This window comes from Balaenoptera musculus, chromosome 4 (assembly GCF_009873245.2).
Source record: "Balaenoptera musculus isolate JJ_BM4_2016_0621 chromosome 4, mBalMus1.pri.v3, whole genome shotgun sequence".
Lineage (NCBI taxonomy): Eukaryota > Metazoa > Chordata > Mammalia > Artiodactyla > Balaenopteridae > Balaenoptera > Balaenoptera musculus.
The window spans coordinates 131,520,382-131,548,201 of NC_045788.1; the positions used below are offsets into that span (position 1 = coordinate 131,520,382).

Sequence of the window (27,820 nt, forward strand, 5' to 3'; positions counted from 1 at the left end):
ACTCATACTATAGCTCTCAACACGGTGTCTCTAAAGTATTACAGTCACATTGACCAAAGCAGCTCTTGGTTTCACAGAATGTCCAACATCCCCTGCCAGCAATGAGACGACAGGACCAAGACCTGATGAAACCTCGTTCAAATTACAATTTATGACTGTCCTCCATGGCTGGATGCCAACACTTCACGTTCTAAATCTTTTGAGGGAAGTCTTACCCATCAAAGGCAGCTCTGTATAAAACAAAATCTCTCTCTACAGAAAGAAACTCTTTCATTCCACTCCAGAAGTCAGAATGTGAAGATGCCGGGGCTGCTTTCTGGCAGGGAAAGTGAAAGAAATGTAGAAAAAAGGACGGGAGAGGCAGATCAGAAGGGGCAGAGGCAACAGGTTTCAACACTGACAATTGACTGGGAACAAAGGGACAGCAGTCTTTTTCACTGCTAACTTATGGAGTAAATGCACCAGAAAGTTCCTGAAAAATATCTAAGCAAGCTACAGCTTGCCTCTGTGCAGATATGCACAGACTCTGAGCCCCTCCCACTGCAGTGGAAGACCAGGCACCAATGTCCCGCCTTCCCTTCCACAACACACATCCCACCCCCCCCAACAATGAGGCAGAATTGGACCTAGGGTCACAGGAAGTGCCCAATCTTTGCAAGCAAATGTCAATCTTCAGGGCAAAGAAAATGTCTTTGTTCTTTAGAACCAGGGTTAAAATTGGGTTGAAATGACGGCATACATTCACTAATTTGAACTCACAAAGGAAGCACCTGTTTTCAAGAAGGCCTAGACATTTTTGAAACAATCTTACTTTTTATGCTGTCCTTCTGAATGAGTAACTATGGAGGAGGTGGGCCTGAGGGAGACCTGGCCGCCTTCCCACACAAGGGTAATGGTTTACGTTACAGACAGAAGTGTGCAGATTCTTTTAAATAAACCACCACATAATTTTAATCCACTAAAAAACGAAAACAAACGTAGCCCTGGGAAGGAGCCCACATCTTTTCTATTCTCCCTTACATCCAAAAACCTAAGCACGTGGCCAGACACATGGGTAAGTGGTGGAAGTGTCATCATCGCTAAATGCTTGCTGAGGCATCCTCAAAGCAACATGCATTGTTGCTGGGTCTGAAGATTACTTGGTGTTCCCTCAGTGAAGGAGAAAAATTATGCCAATTACAATAACCAGGGCCTTGACCACTTGGGGAAATTATTTAGTGTGACATGAAAATATGGAGCTGATCACTTGCCCTGTGTCACTGATGAAGAAAAAAGAAATGTAAACATTGGCATCTCTTGTCACCAAGCTCTGTCTCTTCTCCAACAATTAAAGACACTTTGCCAGAAACTACAAAGAACTAGCAAAGCCAAAGTTAATCCCACAAGATGGAATTGGTTGCTTTCCTCGTTAATACTAACTACGTGTGATAAAAAGTACTAACTTTTATTATCATAGATCTTTAACATTTTAGACATGACATTGATACGCCCACATATACGACTCGTCTATAAAGCGATGAAATTATTTTTTATACTGGCTTAGATAAGTTCTGTCTGTAAAATTTCAACCAGCATATCCTTAAATTCTTTGTACCATTTCAAACTGCAGTGGCTTTAGGCTATATAACAATCTATAAATGCTAAACAAAGAATAAATTAAAGTTTAGGTCAACTAGATTAAATCATTGTATCCAATACATTATTGCTTCCAATCCCAAGGCAAAGAAAGGAAATTGCTTCCTTTGGCAGGCAGAATGACTTGTTTGGATCCACTGGGGGGAAGAAAATATTTCCTTCCATCTAAATCAGCCTGCCTCCAAAAGTTTCTATTTCTCATAACAAAGGTTGCAAAATATGAAAGTTTAAAAAATGTACGATTTTATGTCTTGAGAATATGCTAAAGCCCAAGAGATGAGTAAACCATAGCAATTAAAAAGAGGTGTTATCTGAAATTGTCCAAACTTAAATTCAATATGACATTTAGGATTATTAAAACCCATTAAGATGTTTAACTTTGATTTCATAAAAGCAAAGTGAGTTACTCCCTGCACAAATAGGAATGTCTTTCCCTGGGTCATCAAAGACTAGATATCTGCTCATAAATGTCTCTCACAAATTTTATTTATTCCCTTAACTCAAATAAAGCTCATTTAACTTTTTCCTTGAAAAAGAGACCTTTTTCAAAGCATGTGGACATTTCATGGATTTTTAATGGCTCTTGATCATGTTCTTGCATACATATACATTCACATACCCTGGTTCTCAAAAGACAAATAAGTCTACCTGCCTGCTACATGGTCTTACTTTTATAAGAATTAGAAAATTCTAACTTTTTATAGAATTGGAAAAAAGGTAAGGAAACCACTCTTTTTTGATTTATAAATTAGAGGAGTGACAGCATATACTAAAATATAAGCTCCAGGAGGGCAAGATCTTAGCGAATTTCACTCATATATCCTGAGTGCCTAAAAAGTTCCTTTCAAATAATATAATAATATATTTGATGATACAAAATTCAATGTAATTCAGTGTAAATATGACATAAAATTTGATGAAATAAAATTCAATGAGATGATATATTAAATAATATATTTTTCAATATGTTGTCTGATTAAATCCTCTGAACAACATTATAAGATGGATGCTTTTCTTACCCCATTTTACAGATAAAGAAACTGAGCTTCAAGGAACTAAGTTACCAAGGTGACACAGCTAGTTCGTGGGGAAATGAGACCTTCAGGTCTTTACCCACCCTTCTTCTTCTTCTTGCCATTCTGTCACTGTACCCTTGTCATCCAAAGACTTCAACACACAACAGAAGTTCTTGGCAATAAAACTGGAATCTCTGAACAATCAGTATGAATTTTTTTTAGGTCTAACTTAAGAACTCAAAAAGTAAACAAGTGCATATAGAAAGAAATTCAAATGCATTCATTTCATTCAAAGGCATGAATTAAAATATTTCTTAAATTAAATATTGACTGGTCAAGTATCCAACCACCCCTGGTTTTAATTAGTGTTAGTAACCAACTCTTCATTACCTACAGGCAAACTAGCACTTCTGTACCTTTTCCTCAGTCTACTGTCTAGACCTGAAATTCCAACTGGAAAAAGCTGGAGGCTGAGACAAGGCCAAAAAGGAATGGGCCCTACTTTCTTAACGTAACCGAGAGCCAAACAGGAACAATGGTGAATTGTTCCTTGATTGGGATATGGCGGCCATGCCAATCATTGTCTCCCACCAACTCCGCCTTCTAGAGAGCCTGCCTGGACCTGCCTGGGACCACCCGAAGCACGTATGACCCCTGCATCCCAGCAACAGCTGGGTAGACCAGAGATGGATACATGACTCCTTATAGGCCAAACAGACTCTCACTTAAAAATTTGGAATTGAGACACTGGGAGACCAAGACGTTAAAGGAAAGCCTGTGTAGTACTGGACTAGAGCAACATTGTACCAAGTCAAAGCCATTTGGAGCAGTAAACCTGAGAAACCAGATCAAGCAAGGAAGCCAGTCTGCTAGTAGAGGCAAGAGAACAGCAGAGCCTCATAGAGAAAAGCAAAAACTACAGACTACATGGGCCTCTGAAAAATGTGAGACTGGCATCCCTTTCTGATTTTTCTACTACCTTCCTTGACTACCCACGGCATATTCTCATATCTCTTGAGTAACACCATGTTTATATGAGTTTATTTGAGAACTTCTTTCCATTTCATTATAACCAAATGATCCCCAAGACACATTATTTCACCTCCCTGTTACTACCCTATTGGAGAAGGTGATTGAAAACCTTACTCTCCTTAGGTCTCAAGGAAGACAAGGCACCACAGCCTTGAAGAAGTCACAATCACAGACCACTGCAACCTCCCTGAAAAGACCAACCCCAAAAGGCAGCCGTGAGTCAGAAGAATTTTAAATAATTTTCCCAGGTGTTAACAGTTAAGTATACAAGATGAATATACTTTTTCAAAAATCTTTATACTATAGGGAAAAAAACAAACAAGAACTTTCCACTGCTTTTTTGAAGAAGAAAATCAACCAGGCTCTCAAGCCATTTTAATGCTGTTCCAATAGAATCAAAGCCAGCCTGACTCATGATGGTCCCAAGTGACACAATAATCTATCAAGGATTAAGCCTTATGGGTTTCAAATATACATAACGTGCAAACAGATGCCTGGTTAAATATGTAAAGAAGTGAGGCTAGAATAAGGAACAGTCTGGAAATGGCTAGAGGCAGAAGAACAGAGAGCCCTTGTGCTCTAAGCTTGATACTGGAAGGAAGAGAAACGTCAAAACGTGTATTAGACAGTCCCTACCCTCAAAGAATTCCTAGCCTAGCTGAGAAGACAGGCCCCCCGACAAACAGCTCAGATCCAGGGCAGGTAGTGACAGAGGCTAATTGGAAGTCTCAACAAAGCGTGATGGGATCGCGGAGGCAGAAGCAATTAATCACGTTCAGCCAGGCAGCCGACAGTTAGCCCAACCTCATCCAGGGCTGTCATTTGGAAAGTAAATCCACTCTAACAGTTATCATGAAATTGCATCCATGATCTTTGCATCCCATCAGTCTGTACCTTTTATCTGATTAATCAAAGTCTACCTCTCCTCTTCCAGGGATAACAACATCTGTTTACCATTCCCTCCAAGAGTTCTTAATATGACACAACAACCTTGAATTACCCTTTATCTCTAGAAAATATCCTCCCTCTGTAAGGCAACAAAAATGAAGATAATATCCCCCAAAGAGTTCAAGACCATAAATATAAATGACCAAATGGCTTGGTTTTTATTCCATAAATCGGCTGCTGGAATTCACATTCCATTCAACATTTAGGCAAACAGCGTTAAACTAAAAATCATGTGTCTGCAAAATATTTATTACAGCCTTAGTCAGAGGTTCTCCTGCATATCAAGAAACACTGATCATGAGGGAGGGAGACGCAAGAGGGAAGAGATATGGGGACATATGTATGTGTATAGCTGATTCACTTTGTTATAAAGCAGAAACTAACACACCATTGTAAAGCAATTATACTCCAATAAAGATGTTTTAAAAATAATAAATAAATAAAAAGATAAATAAAATCATCAAAGATTCAGTACAAAAAAAAAAGATGGTAAAATACCTCATTAATAATTTCTATATTGCTTACATGTTGAAATAATAATATTGATACTTTGGTTGTATTAGGTTAAATAAAACATATCAAAATGAAAACAAAACAAAAAAAAGAAACACTGATCGAATTATATACACTAACTCCCAACAACAATAACAACAAAAAACAAGTACACGTAAAAACTGGTGAAATGCCAGTATGATCTGTAGTTTTGTTAATTGTATTGTGCCAATACCAATTTCCTGGTTTTGATAATGCACTATAGTTAAGCAAGATGTCACCACTGGGTGATGGGTACATAGGACCACTCTGTATTATTTTTCAACTTCTTGTGAGTCTACAACTACATAGGTTAAAAAGAAAAGCCATTTATCACATTTATAGCTAGTTTTGCAGGGCTTTGCCCATCTAAGCAGTTCCCTTTTCCTCCTAGATTCTAATACTTTGCTTTAAGCCTCAAAACTTGCAGATACAATGCGGAGACCACATCACCCCAGTCCTGGGAGTGGCAGCCGGCAAGGGGGCATTCCCACCGAGTTTACACTCTCTTCAAGGAGTCCAAGAAAGTTAACTTCCTCAGCCTAATCTCACCATGGACCAGCTCCCTACTGAACTCCTGGCTTTGCTGTGCCACTAACTAATACCCCGTCCCTAGCCCACTGTCCCCAACACACACTCTCTCTCTCTCACACACACACACACACACACACACACACACACAAAACAGAGGGACAATTAAAGATGATTAAGAAAAGCAAAACCAGCAGAATCTCTCACCCACAAAACTCACCTCCTCCCAAGACTTAACCTGAATGAACTTCAACCAGTTTGGCTCTAAAAGTCTAGAGAACTGGCTCCAATGGAATTCAACACACAAGAAGCAGTCTAAGAAACTGTCATCCTAAACTCTTCTCAAAGGTACCCAGACATGCAAGCCCCCCTGGAGATCACACCTTAGCAGTTATTTATGTAGTTCATTCTCCACCCCTAGCCCAGCTCAAAGTGTCAGGTAACACAAATTGAGCTCCCTGGCTTAAGACTTACACAATCTTTCAAGAAAATTTTATAGCCTCTGATATTGGCATTCTTGAGCAGTTTCCAAGACAAAATCCAGGCATCTCTATAATCTATTAGATTTGGGAGAACTTTAGTACTGGGTCTGCAGCGCAATGATTAAGAACAAAGAACTGGATGATGGAGGAATCAAATCCCGGTAGCATCTCCCTGGGTGCATATACCACCATTTACTACCCAAATAACTTCGGGCAGGTTACTTAAATTTTCTCTGGCAGTTTCCATCTGGAAAACGGAGATAATGATAGGATTAGGATCCTGCCACACAAGATTCTCATGAGTATTTCAATAAGTTAATACGTGTCAAGGGTTCAGAACAGTGCCTGCCATATAGCAAGCACCCTTACAGGGTTGTCTACTATTATAATTGTTGTTGTTATTGTTGTGGTGGTTCCAATAACTTTTTATTGAGCGCCTAGGTCCCAAACTTTATGAATCTAAGATAAAAGAAAGTGCAGCTTTTATTCTGGAAGAATCGTATATTACCAAGTATGGGGACGTAGAAGGATGAGACCACGCGGGTGTCCCCAAGCCCAAAGAAACACCTTTCTTAGCTTCTAGACTGAGTATTGCACTCACAGAACCTGTGAGTCACAGATGGTGAAGGCCTAAGATTGAGAAATCTAAAGGTTTGGATAAACCTCAACAGGGCAGACTTGTGAAAGTCACAGTGGTATGTACCGCCCTGCCCCTCCCTTGTCTACCTTTCACCTTAAAATCAACAAATTCCCCCAAATAGTGCACAGTCTCTCACGAAGCCTGGGCCATCAGACAGGTTTTTCAAGTCCTGCAGATAATTCTATTAAAACATACCAGCCACCCCAATAACACTGAAACTACTGGCCACGCCATTCTTTTTCCTACTTGGCCCTCTTCCACAGAGGATATGTTCATGGTCACCCGCCACCGACATCCCTGGGATGGAGAGAGGGATTCCCAGTAAAGGAAGGCCTTATATGGAGCAGAGTTTTGACCCATACAGACAGGGTTCGCACGAAACAATTCTGAGAAGCAAGGATCTTCGTGGTTTCTGAAATGCTGCCAATCACACAAAAGAAGCCCGATGCATGATTTTCAAGCCAGTTTTGTAAAAAAAAAAAACGACTCCAAATCCCTAAGTGTGTGAAGCCAAAATTGTAAAGATGCTAAAATCCCTGGAGCTGTTTCATATTATTTATTATGATTCTTCTTGGCACCCCAAAAGTGGACTCACAGAGCTCTTTATTAATTTACACACCATCAATGGGGTTCACAGATGGTGAGACCCACACATGCAGAAGACCAAGAGCCTTGGCCAAAATCCCAACAATGTGTAAATAAATATAGCTCGGAAGGACCCAGAGTGTTATTCAGCCCCAAGCCCTGTTGCTACCACTGGTGCTGAGGCAGGACCAAACGGATACCCGGAGTAAAACTGAAAGTCAATGGCTCGAGCCACCAGGAAGCAGGCTCCAAGTCCAAGGTCAAGGTTTTCAATACCGTCCTTCTCAGGTGAGTCACTTGACTCAAATTAATTCTCATAAGGGTTTATAAGGACTCGATGAGTGACAGATCCACCTAATGTGAACAGAGAAGGAATTAAGAGATCTTCTGAAAGCTGCACTTTTGCATTGAAAAGGCTCCTGGCAGTTTTGATGTATCTTCCCCTTATAGAAAGTAAATCCTAACTTAGGGCATAGACATCAGTTCTTTTAAAGACCTAGAGTTTCCACTGAAAGTGAGGATCATTTTAGTAGTGCTAACTGAGCAGATGAGAGCACTAAATAATTACTATCTTACAGTATGCCAAACTTTAACAAAATAATTATAATTTTTAGTAACTGTTAATTTAAAAATTTTTGATAAATCTTTTATGTAATCTTGAGGCTTAGATTTCATATTTTTTTTTAAAGCAAAGGCTTTTCTTCTTTTAACGTTTTATTTATTTATTTATTTTAATTTTTGGCTGTGCCCGGTGTTAGTTGCGGCACGTGGGCTCTTCGTTGGAGCACACGGGCTTCTCTCTAGTTGTGGCATGGGCGTTCTCTCTCTCTAGTTGTGGCACACGGGCTCCAAGGTGCGTGGGCTCTGTAGTTGCGGCACGCAGGCTTAGCTGCCCGGTGGCATGTGGGATCTTAGTTCCCTGACCTGGGATCGAACCCGCGTCCCCTGCATTGGAAGGCGGATTCTTTATCACTGGACCACCAGGGAAGTTCCCAGATTTCATATTTTAATGGTGATATTCAGCTGCAGTATTTGCTTCTACTGAAAACTGATTTTAACATTTGGTACTTAGCCAAAATGTGTATTAGGTGCATTTCCAAGATTATACAGAAAACTTGCAGCACGGTGAACCTAATTGAAGTACAAAGGAAATGTAACTGTGGGTCATGTGAAGGATGCAATTTTTCTGAATTTCCAATAAATAATCTTCAGCTCAGGAAAAAAAAAAAAAAAAAAGAACTAGAGTTTATTCCAGATCAATCCAGCACATTCAGGATATTTTTTTTTTAAGGAATTCCTTTATTTTTATTATTTATTTATTTATTCATTTTTATTTTTGGCTGTGTTGGGTCTTCGTTTCTGTGCAAGGGCTTTCTCTAGTTGCGGCAAGTGGGGGCCAGTCTTCATCGCGGTGCGCGGGCCTCTCACTATCGTGGCCTCTCTTGTTGCGGAGCACAAGCTCCAGATGCACAGGCTCAGTAGTTGTGGCTCACGGGCCTAGTTGCTCCGCGGCGTGTGGGATCTTCCCAGACCAGGGCTCGAACCCGTGTCCCCTGCATTGGCAGGCAGATTCTCAACCACTGCACCACCAGGGAAGCCCTCAGGATATTTTTGAAGCATACAGCTACACTGTTTATTATGTGTCTGACTGTTTATCGTTTTTGTTTATATTTTAGTTATTTTTACATTTGTGTACAAATCTTATATCAAGTATCTGTTATAATCAAAAATAAAAAAAGAAGAAATGAGAGTCTGTCAATTGAAAATACAGGCCCACTGACATCAAATGGTCATCCTGATATTGAGAAGACCAACGCAGACAGTGAAGGAAGGGAACCACCGAAGCCCTTGAATTATCTTCTTTTATAAAGAAAAGTTCAAATGAGGGACTCTCTTTACTGAGTCAGCTAAAAGGATTCAAAATTACAAAGAGCCAAAACCCAGTTTTGAAACGCTCTTCCTGTTTATAGTGAATAAATTCCCCAAATGCAGAGGAATTAGATTTTAATGAAAGTCTCTACTAGCATGTTCTTGCTCAATCGCATTTTGGCTAAACTAGCTTAACCCTTCCTAGAACTTAGAAATTCTGACACAGTGATCCACCCGATGGGGACCAAGTTACTGACTGCTCTTAAGATACAATCAGCTTTATTTTCCGTCTTATAATCATATCTTAGTTTAGTTCCATTTTGCGGACACTAATGGATTTCACTGTCTGTCTCTTCTACACTTAGGCCAGTGGCTCTCCAGGTGTGGTCCCCAGAACCACAGCAGCAGCAGCTCCTGGGAACTTGTTAAAAATGCAAATTTTTGAGGCCCCACTGGAAACCTACAGAATCAGAAACCCTAGGGGCGGGGCGAGCTTGTGTTTAACAAGGCTTCCGGGTGATTCTGATGCACGCTAAGGTTCTAAAGTTCCAGCACCACTGCCTCAGGCCATGGAAACCCCATTGTGTGTGTTACTCAAACATCTCCTAGGCTTCACCAGGGTGGTGGCCCTAAGGATGTCTCAAACACACAGCTACTCCACCCACCCATGTCCGTCACCCTCCTTGCAAATGGCAGAAACTCAGACTTTCTCCTTTCTTAGGTCTCTCTGGAAGTCTCAGAATCGGGTTGCCTCTCACAGGCAACCTCCACTCCAGCTCCTGCTCCACATCTCTCTAGAATGACAGAGGTTCCATGGTCCACTGTCACTCTGCACTGACTTCGTGCTACTCAGATCCGAGCACACTGGTCCTCCACCCATGGGCCACCATCACACCCCACCCTGAGCCCCAAGGCCCTTGGGACACTGCTAACCCCCTCCTTCCTGCAATCACACCCCTGCCCCTCTTCTCCATCTCTCTGGGAACCTTGCTGCTGTCTCTGGGCCCTAGGAAACATCTATCCCCCACCAGGCCTCCCTCTTCAGTCGGGGAGCCTAGCTAGCGTCCTTTGGCTGAAAGCTATAAGCCTGGTCCCAGAAGCAAAGAGGGCCAACTAGTGGGGGGGTGAAGAGCTAAGAAGATTTTTTTTTAAAAGCAGGATTTACAAAGGCTGATGATTCCTATGAGAGAAATAGGAGATCCAAGTTTCCTCCAGCACTACACAAGTCAAAGAAATGAGGGGAACATCCTATCCTGGAAATTGACTGAAGCAGAGTCTTTAGGGGAGACAGAAGGCAGCACTGAGGTTGCAGCCGTGAATGTGTGTACGTAAGAGAGACAGAGAGAAAAAGAGAAACAGAGACAGAGACAGCAGTCATAGTGAGTTCCCCCTGTCACTGGCAGGCAGATAAGTTACCCGATGGTCTCCTGTGTCTCCCGATGGTAACTTACACAAAAGCGTGAAAGCAGCAGGAGTGTAAAACATGAAGGTCATCTCATCACTGGGAGATGTTACAAAGATCCCCTGAAAAACTTTAAACCAGGGACAAAAACAAAAACCAGGTAAGTAGCTCACAAAATGACTGTGCCCTGGACACTTAGATGGAGCTGTCCTTCAGTCGAACCTCTCCCTGCCCCGGCAATATCAGTGCTGGCTCCCAATGTTAAAAGCTTCCCCCCAGCACATAATTCCAAATATCCTCAAGAGGGAAACAGCATCCCACTGAAAATGAAACTCCTGAAATAATCCAAGAGCTAAGAGAAGAGGAACAAGGAGGAGCTGTGGGTTAAATTTAAAATAATAAAAAGCCGCAAATATTAAAAACTAGAGATTTTAAATAAAGGGGGACATCCTAAATTTCTCTGTCTAGATAAGGGTGGATAAAGAAAAAACATTAGCAAAGTTTCTATAAGAAACCAGGGAGGAAATCTTTCAAGCTTTGGGGCCCATTCATTCCGTCAACTCTGCCATATAAAGCGCAAAAGCAGCCGCTGAAATAAACAAATGGGCGTGGCCATGTTCCAATAAATTTCATTTACAAAAACAGGTGACAGGTCAGATTCGGCCTGCAGCCTATGGTTTGCCAGCTCCTGGGTATCAATACATATGTATGGAATGCAGAATTGGGCGGCATTAGAAAATATATTTCATCTGCTCTTTTCAAGAAAGAAGATGATAATCAATATAATAATATTCCTTCCTCAGATACTCCTGTGTCTAGATGGGAAGATCTCCCCTCATACACTAATTTGTGTCACTCATCTGCACTTCTCATTGTAGACTACATGATTCTCCCTTGCATCAAGCCCCTGTCTTTGTGCCCCTGAGAAAGGAATATTATAAAATGGATTATTATCCTGCTTCTTCAAAATAAGCAGATGAAATGTACCGTCTAGAGCTGGCTAGCCCCCTCATCACGTGTGCTTATACTTGACACCAGGTCCAGACCTCAGTTTCAGGGAAGGTGCAGGCAAAGAACATGCAAACAGACAAACAAGGCATCATCTCCCTCCACAGGGTTCCTGCCTCTAAATGAGATGGACACTGAATCCCAAAGTCATGAGCGTGACTTGGCTGGTCCCCCTGCAACACCAGCTGGGGTTACGTCACCTGCCCAAGTTCAACATCTGGAAATCCGCACAATGACCCTGGTGGATGGATGGGAGTGGTGCTCAGGGAGCATTCTTCCAAGTTCATGAGGACTGCAAACAAGACATTGGGCAGATGGCAAAGGCCTAAAGGAAGAGTTATGATTTGGTTCCTCACCCCTGCACTTCATCCCACATCAGCAATCTCTCCAGAGCAAAGCTCCCAGGAGCCCATAGGCTTGGCCACTCTGAAAGCACAAGAGAGAAAATTCCAGAGCCGCAGACCAAAAACTCTGACAAGCCTCAAAAATGGTCAGGATTCATTTGCTTTGTAACATTAGGACACACAATCTGAGAATACCAACGTACAGGCTCCCTTCCTCATATGGATTTCCTTAACAGCCAGGGGAGCAGTTGAATGTCCATAAGAAAAACATAAATCTACCGCATATGTACACGTTTGGCTCAGATGGTTTGCATCAGACTTAAAAGAGAAGTTGTCCTCTTTCTTCTCAAATCTAACAGTGAAGAATCCCAAAAGACATGAGACGCTCTCAGAATGAATCAACCACAAACGGGAAACATTTCCTAACAGGACCAATTATAGATGGATGGAGGTGGGGGAAACAGCTCTCTTCCTATGAGTCTGGAGCGCAATCAATAAAATCATCCCAGGTCAGCCGAGGACCCTCCCCCGCCTCCTCCTTGCCTCTTGTCCAACTTGATGACTTCCAGAACTAGGATATAAAAAGTCTCTGCAGCAGGAAGGGATACCAACCAGAACAATATGAGCCTCTGAACGACAGGTGTCTGCGCAGTTGGACCTGGACCACAGAAAAGAGAAATTCTCTCTTCTGTTGCCACCGGTGCAGATGGATGGAATCTGAGGCTCATTTCCTCAGCAGGCAAAAACCCAGGGAAGAGGAACTGGGAAAGGTCACGTCCAAACAAATCTATCAACCAAACTAAGAGAGTCCCGGAATGTGCAGGCGGACATGCACCGCCCACGAGAGGAGAAAGCAAGCCCTGACTTGAAAGAGTCAACTTCTCTGAGGACCCTTCCTGCAAGTGGCCCGGAGAAAGCCCTACATGGTCAGATGGTCAGACAGGTCCATGAAGGCAGGAAGCCATGAGAAAAGGTGTAGCCCCTGAGAGATGGGGAATGTTCTCTGTGATTCTTCCAGCAATGAGCGACTCCCTCCACCTGTAAAACTAACTCACATGACATTAGCACTTGATACAAAACACATGGGAGAGCCTCAGTTTTACAAGGTCTTCTTACCCTTCAGCCCCCAAAGAAAGAGAATCCCGTTCCACCTAAGATACCTTTATAATGTGCTTAACACAAGGCTGGGAATTTTTAGCAAAGTTAGCAAGAATTTATAGTAATATTCCAGTACTGATTATCTTATTAACAACATCAGGAATAATATTCGTGGCAGTCACCGAAGCACATGTTCCTCCCAGAGATGAAAACTAAGTCACCATTAAGCAAACCTGTTGAGTTAGTGAACAAATTACCTTCTGTAAGCATAGCCACTGAAGATATCCTCTCAAAGTCCACACACCCATGGGTAAAAACTGGAAGCATGTGCCCCTTCTCTCCCTCCGTTTTCTAATCCAGGAATCAAGGACGTGGGTTGATCAATTACTGATGCTAGAAACCAAAGCAACTAAAATGCACCACCTTGCCTGCTCCCGGGTTGCTTTTCTTGGTACCAAGACTCTTCCCTCCTCCATCACATGGTGCGATTATGGGACTGCCACTGCCTCTTCTGGGTATAACATTCTCAGCATCTCCTCCATTTTCTTGATACTGCTTTCCTTTCAAGGGCCCTGTGACTGCATTTTACTGCCTAAGGAAGGGAATTCGGTCTTTTAAGCTCCTGAGTGAGATTTGGAGAGAATATTGGCCTCTGTTTCTGGCCATGACCCAATAGGATGCTTTCTTCACATCGTCTCTTCCACCCATCTCTTCCGTGTCTGGCTCTCGGCTACCACCCAGGTAAAGCTCATCTCTCACCCTAGCTCCTAACAGGCCTCCATCCAGACCTCCACCAGCCAACCGTCCTTCCCAATGGTACCCGAGGGATTTCTCTAAAAGACGGATGGTAGGTGTCATTCTCCCCGCCTGAATGACTCTCCGTGGGTTTTTCTTTTCTGCTGGTACAATTCAAACTCCTTAGTGCTACCTTTAAAAAGTCCTCCCCAACACAACTCCCACTGAACTTTCCCTTCTCCCTTCCACACAGGCCCTCACAAACCCTACCCACCAGCCCCACAGGACAAGTCCTCCTCCTCCTCCACTGAGCCCTGCTGCCCTGGTGCTGTTCCCCAAGCCCTGCACGCCCTCCCCGCACCCTCACCCCCCAACAGTTGCTCACCTTCTACTCACCCTGTAGGATCCACCTCAAGGGCTGTGCATCCCACAAAGTGATCTTTAGTCCCTGCTCAGGGCCTCTGCCCCACTGTGCTTACACTCTGACACGGATTAAGGCTTATGTTATAATTATTGATCATCACGTCTATCTTCTCCGGCAAATTATAAACTCCTGGATAGTGATCGTCCCCAGGAGCCCCAGTGCCAATTCTGCTGCTTCACACACAGTAAACAATCAACAGATACAAACCAAAATCGGAAATGAGTAAATGCAACTAAAACACTGGGAAAGAGCAAAGAGTCTAAATGCACCCTCTGCTTCACCTTGGAACCTGATCAGACCCACTGAAAACAGCTGCTTAGAGCAGTAAGGACTTTCATAGCTATCAGCCTGCCCCTGGGATTCATAAAGAGATGCTCTCATTCTATCTGAACCAAGGAGTACTAACCTTCTGTTGTTCTGCGAGGCCTAGATATTTTCCATTAAGCCAAGATAAACTCAGGGATTTATTTAATGCGCATCTCACCACCATCCCTCACTAATGAGGCAGTTAAATTCTACAAGCAGACTTAGCCTGAGAGGGTCTCACGGCTGGAACTACAGGGATCTTCCGACACTATCAGAACTTGGGAGACTATTTTTGGGTCACCTGGTTGTGGCCTCTGAAGTGAGTCAAAGTAACATTAAATATGACCCAAGCAAAGACCCTGATCTGGAGCTGAATCGCCACAAGTCACAGGAATGAAACACATGGTCTCTAATAGGGATTCTGCCGTAATAGGCAAGATATTCTCCTGCCATCAGGAAGGCAGAGAACAGGAGCATGCATTCCAGAACCTTCGCAGACTGGTCACACCTACAGTCCCCATGGGCACCACAGACACTGCAAACTCTCTCAGCCGCATTCTAACTACACCGTCAGGGAGGCAGAGGATACACTCATGGTGGTTTTCAACAGGCTGACCTGGGATGACAGTCTCACTGAAAAAGAGACACGATGGACCCACACCGGAAGGTGTGGCGGGCACCCCACGTGGTTACCAGGGGAAGAGGGCTCCAGGCAGAGAGAACAGCCAGGACGGGGGCTTTGAGGCAGGGGTCTGCCTGGTACATCTGAGCCACAGCCAGAGTGGAGGAAACAAGGGAAGAAAGGTGGAGGGGAGGGGGTAGGTCCTGCCGGACCCTGAAACCACTGTAAACACTTTGGTTTTGATGCTGACGGGCGGGGAGGGTGTCTGAAAAGCACAGGAAGGTTTTGAGCAGTGTGTCTGACCTAAAAGGTGTCCCCTGGCTACTGTCTGGGGACAGATGGTGGAAGGGCAAGGCAAGAGCCGAGGGGCCAAGTCTGGAAAAGGCACCACAGAATCCACGCATGGACCACACAGCTGCCGTCCTGAGTTAGTGTCGACGCACCTGCTACCAACATGGATTTAAGAACATCCAGGGGTGTCCCCCTCACCCACCCCAGCAGCTCTGGACAGAAGCACCGCGGCAGCCCTGACAAGGGAGAGCTCGTGACTCTGGATGAAAGAGAGATTTCTGCAGCCCTTCAGGCCCTCTCCACGGCAGCTCTCAGCAGAAAGGCGAGCAATGAACTCAGTCCAGCTTTAAACACGGGGAGTTAGAGAGGTCACTCCAAATGAAAAGGAAACCAAGACCGACCTTGTCGTGGGAGCTCCCCTGGAAACATGGAGAACGCGCACACCGCCAGGGAAGAAAGGCAGCCGGCCAGCACCGACGGCACAGGACTCCGCACGGTACTCGGTCTCAAAGAGCAGCCCTTCAGAGCGAGGTGTGTGGCGAGGCCTCTTAGCACTGGCCCTTCTTTTCCTGCAGCCAAACAAAAGAAAGGGGGGTCAGTGTTACACACTCAGGTGGCTTTGAAGCCCAGCTGTGTCCCAGGCCACCCGTCCCTCCACTGAGTCACAGCCGAAGGTGCAAGCAAAGCGCTCTCTGCGCCCTTCCCTCGGTCTCCCCCAGACACGGCTGATACCCCACAGCTTCCCAGCCAGGAACTCCCACCCTGCAACCAGCTCAGCGCTGGCCACGTCCAAGGCCTTGGGCACGTCACTAAACACCTCTGGCCTCCCCTTCCTCCTCTCTACGATGAGAATTCAGGGAGATCATTCACGAATGCACCCCTTACCTGGATGGCACTCAGGCATGGGGAATTATTCTTGGAATCATTATTGCATGTGCCCATGAATGCATGAGAAATTTATTTCTTGGAAGCAATGTAAAATAATGAAAAGATTCACTGGTACCAGTAAGCAAGAGATGCATCATCATTAAACAACAAAGTGATAAAAACAGGGTGGTGACACATTTTGTATAGTGATGGGCCATTTTAAACATGTATTTAAAGTAAAGAAGACCCACCTCGAGCAAAATGCCACCTTCCCCAAGAACTTGACCCTTCGTGAACAGATAAACCTCATCAGTACTTGCAAGGGAACTGCTAAGATGAGCACATTTAGACACTGATATGACAGCACTTAAAATACTCCTTCTGGACACGAATTCAGCAGTAAAATACGTTAGACGCATTTAAAGTTCACACCCTTGGATCCAGTAAATCTGTATCTCGAATTTTTAATCTAGAGTTATAATAAAAGATGCAAAGATTTATACATAAGCCCCACAACTAAGAAAATCAAAAAGTGGAAAACTAAATGTTGAACCAGAAGAAACAAGTCTGCTACATCCTTATGGAAAACTACTATGCAATTTTTAAAAGGGTGACTTTAAGAAAAATATCTATCAGGAAAGTTTGAGCTCCCTGAAAAAGTGGTAAATGGATTAGACTGGATTAGAAGCATACACTTGACTTTGTCACATAATAATACATCATAGTACAGAAAACAGGCTTTGAAAGGAAAAAAACTCCTTGGGGCCAAAAGCATGGTCCAAGCCAGTGAGATCAGCCACTCTGCCTATGGACAGACCCAGGGGCCAGAGCCTCCCACTTTCCCGACACCCCCTCTGGACGCTCCAAAAATCTCAAGGAATTGAGTGTGAAAAAAAACTATTTCAAGAAGGCTTATTAAGGGATATTTGTGAAAGAATTTTCCAGCATCCTGTATGCAAGTCAACCTGAAGCCTCTGAAGATAAATGAATTCAACATAGGTTCTCAGCAAAGAATGCAAGATTGTCCAAAATGTTGCGCCAATTTAGAATTGAAGTGACCACCTGATTTGTTTTGTTGTTGTTACTGTTATTGGTGACGGTGGTTTTAGCCAAATCTATTCTTCTCAAATCTTTTCTCAACAACATAGCATTGCCTTCAGAACTCAAATTTCTATGTAGTTAGTTAAATGGTGTCCCTGAAAATTCACCTCCACCTGGTTCTGTCCACGTAACTCCATAAAGTGATCTTATTTGGAAACAGGGTAGGGTCTTTGCAGATGTAATGAAGTTAAGATGAGGTCACACTGGATTAGAATGAGCCCTAAAGCCAACGACTGGTGGCATTAAAAGAAGAGGAGACACACAGAGAATAAGGTCATGTGAAGACAGAGGCAGAAATTGGTTGGTGCAGCTACAAGTCGAGGAATGCTAGAGACTGCCGGAAGCCACCAGAAGCCAAGAAGAGGCAAGGAAGGATTCGTTCCTAGAGCCTTCAGAAGAAGCATGACTCTGCCAACACCTAGATTTTGGACTTCTGGACTCCAGAAATATGAGAGAATGAAATTCTGTTATAAGCCACCAAGTTGGTGGTGATTTGTTAAGACAGCCCTAGTACACTAATACAGTGTACAAGCAGAAGTCCCAAAGACAAGAGAAGATAAACACACAAAGAAGAATTGTTATGGACTGAATGTTGTGTCCCCCCCAAAATTCATTATGTTGAAGCCCTAATCCCCAATGTGATGTTATCTGGAGGTGGGCCTTTTGGGGAGGTGATTAGGTCGTAAGAGTGGAGTTCTCATGAATGGGATTAGTGCCCTTCTAAGAAGAGACATGAGAGAATCTCTCTCTCTGCTGTCAGAGGACACAACAGAAGATGTCCCTCTACAAGCCAGGAAGATGACTCTCACCCGTGCCTTGATCTTGGACTTCCCAGTCTTCAGAATTGTGAGAAATAAATGTGTGTCGTTTAAGCCACCCAGTCTATGAAGCTATTGTTATAGCTGCTCGAGCTAACTAAGACAGGATTACCAGAAGGAAAGTGTGCTAAAGACACACATTACTTTACAGCTCCATCTCAGACCGGGTGTAGGGAGTGGGAGACAGTTAGGAAGAAAAGCTGAAAGAGCTAAATAACGTTAAGAGTTTATTAGCAGTTATCTTGTTTCTCAGACCAGTGGTTCCTAAGCATCTGTGTGCATAAGCATTACCCGGCAAGAGCATTAGAATGCAGACTGCTGAACCCTCCCATCCCAGACCCTGATGCAATCGATAGTATGTTTTTAACAAGTACCTTCATGTTCTGACAAAGCTGGATTCCTGCTCACACTTAGAAAGACTCTGCTGGGGATTCAACAGGTACATGTAACAGAAACATCCTCTTTGGAGATGCCCATCTACGTACCTCTCCAGCCTGGTCTCTCAGGTCCCTCTCCAGCAACCCCAGAGCACATGACCCCTTCATGCCTGAGCTCACACCATCCATGACTGCTGCCAGGAATGTCCTGAACCTCCTTTGCACCCACCTTTGCCTGGCTACTCCTGCACTCATCAGCACAGGCCTGACTGCCTCCAAGAAATCTCCCTGACCATGAACTGACCACTCACTCATTCATTCACCATCTCTCGAGAGCCTACGAAGAACCAATGTTCTTGGTACCCAGAAAGATGAGCTCCACAGAATTGATATTCTTGTAGGTAAAGACACAATAAACACACACGTAGTGGCTAGGAGCTGGACTCTGGAGCCAGACTGCCTGGCCTCGAATCCCGGGACAAGCTCTACCCACCACAGTTGCCAGGATTCAGTGAGTTGATACTTGTAAGAGTGCAATAAAAGATCACTACTACTCAATAAACAAGATAATTTCGGATTCCCATACATACAATAATAAGCAGAGGACCATGATAGAGTAACCTAGTACTCTACCATGGGGTGGACATCATGCGGTATGGGAGGATTATTTAGGGTAGACTTTTTTTTTTTTTAAAGATTTATTTTTTTGATGTGGACCATTTTTAAATTCTTTATTGAATTTGTCACAATATTGCTTCTGGTTTTCTTATGTTTTGGTTTTTTGGCCATGAGGCATGTGAGATCTTAGCTCCGTGACCAGGGATCGAATCCACACCCCCTGCATTGGAAGGCGAAGTCTTAACCACTGGACCACCAGGAAGTCCCTAGGGTGGACCTTGAAGGAGCTGTGTCATGAGGCTTGGCCAGTCTCAGGGATCCGACACTTTAGTTTCCAGGTGACAAAATCTCAGATGTCAGAGAGCTGTTATCCAGCATCTCTGCATGCAGCATGGCCCTTGGCAAGGACTTATCTATTCTCATCATAAAGATTTGAGCGAGACAGTCCTTCAAGCAGCTCTTAGAGCAGGGGGGCTGACAGACGGAGGAACAGCAAGAGAAGAAGGACAAGGCAGACACTCCTGGTGGCTGTGACCAACCGTGACCAGCCTCAGGTACATCTGATGCCATCCTTTGGGAACCCACAGAAATTCTAAAAGATGCTACAGGTGAATAAGAGTTCCACAGGCCCAGGTAAAAGCAAGGATGACAACGTTAATTACCAATGCCAATGCAACTGCATGGAATCCACATGCTGGGGAGGCCTGCTGACAATATGAACTCTACGTCTGCAACCATGGGCTACTTCCCTGATTACCGTGTAGGGTACTCCAGGGTGGGGATGCATCTATCTTTGAATGCACACAAACTAGAGCTAGCGGCATATAATAAATGTAGTGTTGGATGAATAAAGGAACGAATCTACAAATGGTCCTGGGTAATAATACATCAAAGCATAACACTATATCTACCTGAAGCTAATATAATATTGTAAATCAACTTTATTTCGGTTAAAACACATACACCATGATGGTTAGATTGCCTGGAAATGGTAATGGCTGGATCTTGCATGCCACAACTTTTGATCATCTTGTAGGATCCTAGATATCAAGGTAAGTGATGTTTGATGAAATAGGCCCTAAAGCTATGATGGACTGGTCCATGATCTCACATCTACTTACCAGGCATGACAGGTACTATCCACAAATGGCAGCTCATAGCATCCATTTCCACCTATAAGTTTAGGTCGAGAAAAACTTGATACCCTGCAGCTGCTGGCACCATTCAACTCCTTCTTGCCTATCTCCCAACTTCTTATGTTTCTATGTCCCAGTGAATCTAAAAGAACTGCCTGATCATTTATTGCTTTAAAAAGTTCTGACGCCTTCAGCACTGACACTTTGAAGGAACCAGCTCCCTCCAGAAGACTGTGGTGCCCTCTAGAAAAGCCTCTAGGGGATATGCCACCTCCACTCCCACTCATGGTGAGTCATAATTAGGAGGGGAATGCTGAGGGTACCCAGAATTAAAGGATGAAAATCTGAGATCTGTAGGATAAAGCTTCTGACCTTTGCTTTAAGATTCTTTACAACCCTCCCTGCCTCCATCCTGTAGCTGGTCCCCATGCTGTGGCCACAACAGGCTCCTTGATGCCCCATCCCTGATGAACACACTGAGTATCTTTACACTTTTGCTCGTGACCTCTGTTCAGAAGTTCCTTTCCCTCCGCACACATGGTGGCTTCCTAAGACATTTTATTCGTCTGTCAAAATCCCAATCAGGCATCATCACTGCTCCTTAAAGATTCCCTTGAATGCTTCGGGGAGATCCACCCATGTTCCAGTACCCACGGTCCAGACTCTGGGACACCCATCAGCATGGGCTGTCTGTCCTATGACAGGGTGAGCTCCTCAAGGACACGAACAGGGTCTCACTTTTTACCACATCATCATCGCCAACAGAGTCACTTAATAGACACTGTTCGGAGGGATGCCCCAGTGTGAGATCTGTGGACAGCAAGCATCCTGAAGATGTGGCCAGTAAGTCAGAGCTCCCCTCACCTCTGCCCATTATACACTTTCAAAGCACCCAAAGTTTCTCCATTACAGAAATCAGCACTTTGTGATTAATATCTAGGTAGAAATTCACTTAATGTCCATCTTCCCCACAAGACAGAGAGCTCTTTAGAGCCAAGGGGATGTGTCTGGTATTTACTGCTCTATCTCTCGGCCCCAGCCCTACATCTGGCTCTTGGCATTAGGAGCAATCAAATGGTGATAAACGAACCCTTCACATGTGAGATCAGTTGACACCTTGGAAAGTTAGACACGAACCTTGCAAACTTATGCTGAGTTAAAGAAGCCAGTCACAAAAGGCCACAAATTTATGATCCCATTTACATGAAACATCCAGAATAGGCAAGTCCATAGAGACAGAAAGTAGATTAGTGATTGTCTAGGGTGGAGTGAGGGGGAGGTCTGGAGGGAAATTGGTAGTGACTTTTGATGGGTATAAGGTCTCTTCTGAAATTGACTGTGGTGATCATTGCACAACCCTGAGAATATGCTAAAAATCACTGGCTTGTCCACTTTACATGGTGAATCACATGTTATATGAATTATATCTCAATAAAGCTGTTCAAAAAAAAGTTATACAAGTTCTGCTGTTCAGGATACTCAAAGATTAAGTCAGCTCAAGAAGGGTAAATGGTATCATCAGGAGAAACCATGGAAATCTTTAGAAGACATATAATTTTTTAATAGACGCAGATTTTATTTTATTTAGTATCCTATAACTAGAACTTAAGAGAATGCTTGAAAGCATCTGAATTTCTTATTTTTTTTTATAAATTTATTTATTTTGTTTATTTATTTTTGGCTGTGTTGGGTCTTCGTTGCTGCGCGCGGGCTTTCTCTAGTTGCAGTGAGCGGGGCCTACTCTTCATTGCAGTGTGCGGGCTTCTCATTGCGGTGGCTTCTCTCGTTGTGAAGCACGGCTCTAGGCACGCGGGCTTCAGTAGTTGCGGTACGCGGGCTCAGTAGTTGTGGCTCACGGGCTCTAGAGCACAGGCTCAGTAGTTGTGGCGCACGGGCTTAGTTGCTCCGCGGCATGTGGGATCTTCCCGGACCAGGGATCGAACCCGTGTCCCCTGCCTTGGCAGGCGGATTCTCAACCACTGCGCCACCAGGGAAGCCCTGAATTTCTTATTTTTAAGGTACTGGAAACTGAGGTGCAGAAGTTCAGTGATGTGTCCAAGGTCTTACATCCAGTCTGTAGTAGCTTAAGGTCCAAATTCAATCACAGTAGCATCATTTACAACAGTCAAAAGATGGAAGCCACCCAAGTATCCATGGACAGGTGACTGGTTAAACAAAATGTGATACATATATTCAAGAGGATATAATTCAGCCTTAGAAAGGAAGGAATCCCTGCCACATGCTACAACATGGATGAAACTTGAGACATTATGCTAAGCAAAAGAAGCCAGACACAAAAGAACAAATACTGTATGATTCCACTTATATGAGGGACCTAGGATAATTGAATCCATAGAAATAGAAAGTAGAATGGTGGTTGCCGGGGGGCTGGGGGAGGAAAGAATAGGGAACTGTGGTTTAATGGGTACAGTTTCAGTTTTGCAAGATAGAAAGAGTTCTACAAACTGATTACACAACAATGTGAATGTACTCACTACTGACCTGTACACTTCGAAATGGTTAAAATGATGAATTCCGTGTTACGTGTATTTTATCACAATTTACAGTAATTTTTTCAAAAAAGAGAGAGAGATCCAACCTCAAGTGTCCTAACTCTTATCCTAACCACACTCTGCAGTGTGGCCCTCCCAGACCCAGCAGAATGCTCACATAAAAAGGAGAAGTACGTCCTGCTCTGTCAGACTTCACTGATAGAGAAATGAGAGTCAGTTTCTCCAAGGGACTGCTTCCAAGGAATTTCAAGAATTTTAACAAATCTCAGCAGCACTGATCAGTACACAGATCAATAAAATAGAGGCCACTCCACAGGTCTGAGTGTTTCCACAACAAAGTCCTGCCAGAAGGTAAGTGGGTGGCTTCAAAAGGTAGCCAGTGATGGGGTCGGAGCAGGTCAGACAGCTTTCTCCAGGACAGAGCTTCTCAGACTGAACTGAGCATAGAATCAACCAGGGATCTTGTGAAAATGCAGGCTCTGGTTTGCCTGGGTGAGGCCTGAGAATCTGTATTTCTAACAGGCTCCCAGATGATGCAGGTGCAATGCTGGTCCCAGGAACCACTCTTTGCCACTTTTGAGTGGCCAGGGTAGAGATGAAACTCCACACCACATTCTTCTCCCCAAATGAGAAGCTATCTTCATGGGCTGGAGGCACCACGGAATCATTCCATCTTGAGTGGAACTAAGCACACCATCACAAGCCAATACATTTCAGCTACTTTTAGCTTGAGTTAGAAAACATACATATTCAAATTTTATGGTTTATGAAAATGTAAGTTTGATTTATATTAAAACTGGGTCAGGAGTTGACTGCTTGATTCTGGGGGGCCGGGAGTTGGGGGAACCAACTGTGGTCCATTCTTTAAAGGGAATATTAAATATGACTTAAAACTCAGAAGTTGGTGGAATTTGGTCTAATATCTGATTCACAAACTTGTTCAAGTCCCTTGGCAAAACGTACTGGCAAAAGCCACAACACAGACAAAGCCCAAACATTCTGCTCTACATAGAGTCATAGACAACACGGTTTTTTAACCTTGGTCTTCATGAAGTTTTGGTTTTCATACCAGTTCCTCGTAGAAATTAACAAGGAAGGAAAGTCATCTGCATAGTAACAAGAGGTTTGTAAGGGCTGGAGCTTGCAATCAACAGGACAGATGTTACAGAGGAAAAGACAAGAGCCAAGAGAAAAATGAAAATGACAGATTATGTTTTTAGGGTTAGAGGTCACCAATTAAAATTAAAAGTATTAGGGAGGGGAAAAAAAACTTTTTAAAAAGAGAAAGCAAATAATTGGCTCCTTGCAATCAAAAACTATCCCAAAATACTCTACAGAAAATGAGATGTGACCACAGAGAACTTTACAACTTTACACAAAATGAGCTTCTAACTTTCAGGGCAGTTGCTAATACCCGTTCCTATATCCATGTCAACTAATTAGCCCTCTCATTTTATTGCTGTGACAATTACTATGTCCCCAAAATAAGAGAGGATGGTTTACCTATTACTCACAAGACCTATTAAGTGATTCTCTCAAGATTCAAAGCATGTAACTTCCACCTGTCTTTACTTGTTCCCAAGTTGATTTAATTAAACAAACAAACAAAAAAAAAACACTTCACCTAAAGGACACGAATAAACAACTCAAATAAAAACCTCAAGATGTTACAGGAGAAAGAATACAGTGCTCAGTATTAGCCACTGTGCAGTAAGAGAAGATTTTTCATGCTCTCTCCTGGTGGCGCCACTGGTACAATCTTTTTGTGTAAACTGGCAACACGTAAGACTCTTTACAATGTTTAGATTCTTCGACCTAATAAATTCCTCTTCTGAGGATCTATCCTCAAGAAATGATCCAAAATTTAGAAAAAGTGCCAGATGGAAATAAAGACATCCCCTGCAGTATTTAGTCACAATAGAATACGAATGAGACATGAACACCGGGGGTTTTGTACTGTCATTGTAGCTAAACAGGAACTACATTTCCCAGAATCCCCTCTCCTGGGCAGTACTGGTTTAGGATAGGCCATGAAGGGAGTTCACCCAGGATTTGAAAGCACAAGTGGAGAAGCAGGTGGGGTCGGGGTGGTGAGCTCCTTATGGTGCGGCAATGGGGACAGTCCCTCCAGCTCCTGAGCCAGACACATGTGCAGCTCCAAGCGCAGGGGCAGGGCGTCTTCTGCAAGTCACCCTGAGTCATCATCCAGGTGGGAGGTCGTGAGAGGCTTGGGCTTCCATGTGTCCTGGCTCTTCCCGCTCCACCTGCGGCTGTTCTTCCAGACACGTCCAGCCAAACGCAGAGACAGCAGCCTTCCACAGACTTCTTGCAGCTCTCACAAGTGCACGGGGTCAACTTCCCATGAGAAATCCCTCTTCCACACCCCTCACTATGATGGTTAACTTTGTGTGCCTACATGACTAGGCTAAGGGATGCCTAGACAGTTAGTAAAACATTATTTCTGGGTGTGTCTGCAAGGGTGTTTCTGGAGGAGATTAACATTTAAATCAGTAGACTGAGTAAAAACTGATCACCCTCACTAATGTGGGTGGGCATCATCCAATTCCCTGAGTAGAACAAAATGGTGAAGGAAGGGTGAATTTGCTCTCTCTGGCCTAGGACATTCACCTTCTCCTGCCCTCAGACATTGGCACTCCTGGTACTCAGGCCTTCATACTGGGACCAGGACTTAACACCATCAGCTCCTCTAGTTCTCAGGCCTTCAGATTCTGATTCAATTACACAACTGGCTTTCTTGGGTCTCCAGCTTGCAGACAGCAGGCAGATCATGAGACTTCTCAGCAATCATAATTGCATGAACCAATTCCTGTAATAAATCTCAACATCTCATAGAGAGAGAGAGAGAGAGAGGTAGGTAGATTCTATTGGTTTGTTCTGCTTCTCTGGAGAACCCTGACTAATATACTCACCAAACCCTAACTGATACATAAACAATGCATGCAAATGAGATTCAAGTAAACTTCAGTACAGCACTCCACAGAATGTTAAACACTTGTTAAAACAGATATTTACAAAGTATTTAAGGACATTTGCAACACAACCATTTTTCCCATTAAATGAGGGGAAATGTCAAGCTAGAAATTAAATTTATTTATTATACATACTATAAATAATAAACACAAGATAAAGAGAAAAAAAGACTCCATCAAAGTACAACTGAAAGGTAAACAGTTCAATCTAGGTGGAACTAGAAATTAGCTTTTGTTTCTTTCTTCTGGTATTTTGTAATTTTTAAATTTTCTATAAGTTTTCTCTATTTTTTAATAAACTTTATTTATTTATTTATTTATTTTTGGCTGCGTTGGGTCTGTTGCTGCGCGCGGGCTTTCTCTAGTTGCAGCGAGTGGGAGCTACTCTTCGTTGCAGTGCGTGGGCTTCTCATTGGGGTGGCTTCTCTTGTTGCAGAGCATGGGCTCTAGGTGTGCAGGCTTCAGTAGTTGCAGCATGCAGGCTCAGTTGCGGCACACAGGCCTTAGAGCACATGGGCTTCAGTAGTTGCAGCGTGTGGGCTCAGTAGTTGTGGCTCACGGGCTCTAAAGCTTAGGCTCAGTAGTTGCGGCACACAGGCTTAGTTGCTCCGTGGCATGTGGGATCTTCCCGGACCAGGGCTCGAATGCGTGTCCCCTGCATTGGCAGGCAATTCTTAACCACTGAGCCACCAGGGAAGTCCCTCTATTTTTTTTTTAGAATTAAAATTATTTAAGACTATGTGGAGAAGCTAAAGACCCAAAATAGCCAAAGTAATATTGAATGAGAAGAACAAAGTTGGAGGATTGACACTACCCAACTTCAAGACTTTCTACAAAGTTACGGTAATCAAGACAGTGTGGTATTGGCAAAATAATACACAAATAGATCATTGGAACAAAATAGAGAGCCGAGAAACAGATCTGAATAAACAAACGAGTGAACTGATTTTTGACAAAGGAGAAAAGGAAATACAACAGAGAAAATATAGTCTTTTCAACAAATGGTGCTGGAACAACTGGACATCCACATGTAAAAAGAAGAATCTAGAAACAGACCTTATGCCCTTTACAAAAGTCAACTCAAAATGGATCACAGACCTAAATGTAAAATGTAAAACTATAAAACTAAAACATGAAACCATAAAAGATACCATAGAAGAAAACCTAGATGACCTTGGTTCTGGCAATGACTTTTTAGATACAACACCAGAAGCATGATCCATGAAAGAAATAACTGATAACCTGGATTTCATCAAAATTAAAAACTTCTCCCCTGCAAAAGACAATCACAAGAGAATGAGAAGGCAAGTCACAAACTGGAAGAAAACATTTGCAAAAGACACTTCTGATAAACGACTGTTATCTAAAATATACAAACAACTCTTAAAACTCAACAATAAGAACACAAACAACCCAATTAAAAAATGGGCCAAAGACACCTCACCAAAGAAGATACACGGATGGAAAACCAGGGTATGAAGAGATGCTCCACATCAGATGTGATCAGAGAAATGCAAACCAAAACAACAGTGAGATACCACTACACACCTATTTGAATGGCCAAAATCCAGAACACTGACAGCACCAAATGCTGACAAGCATGTGGAGCAACAGCAACTCTCATTCATCGCTGGTGGGAATGCAAAGTGGTACAGCCGCTTTGGGAGACAATTTGGTGGTTTCTTACAAAATTAAACATACTCTTACCATACAATCCATTAACCGCATTCCTTGGTATTTACCCAAAGGAGTTAAAAACTTATATCCACACAAAAACCTGCACACAGATATCCATAGCAGTTTTATTCATAACTGCCAAAACTTAGAAACAACCAAGATGTCCTTCAGTAGGGGAATGGACAAACTGTGGTACATCCAGACAATGGAATATTATTTGATGC

General features: G+C 43.3%; 1 protein-coding gene across 1 annotated transcript in view; it reads right to left on the minus strand.

Moving 5' to 3' along the window:
- TIAM1 (TIAM Rac1 associated GEF 1) overlaps window positions 1-27,820 on the minus strand; it is a 391,451-nt gene that overhangs the window by 250,500 nt on the left and 113,131 nt on the right. The window contains exon 3 of the mRNA XM_036850153.1: window positions 15,901-16,068. The gene's annotated coding sequence lies outside the window, so the exon portion shown is untranslated. The remainder of the gene's footprint in view (window positions 1-15,900; window positions 16,069-27,820) is intronic.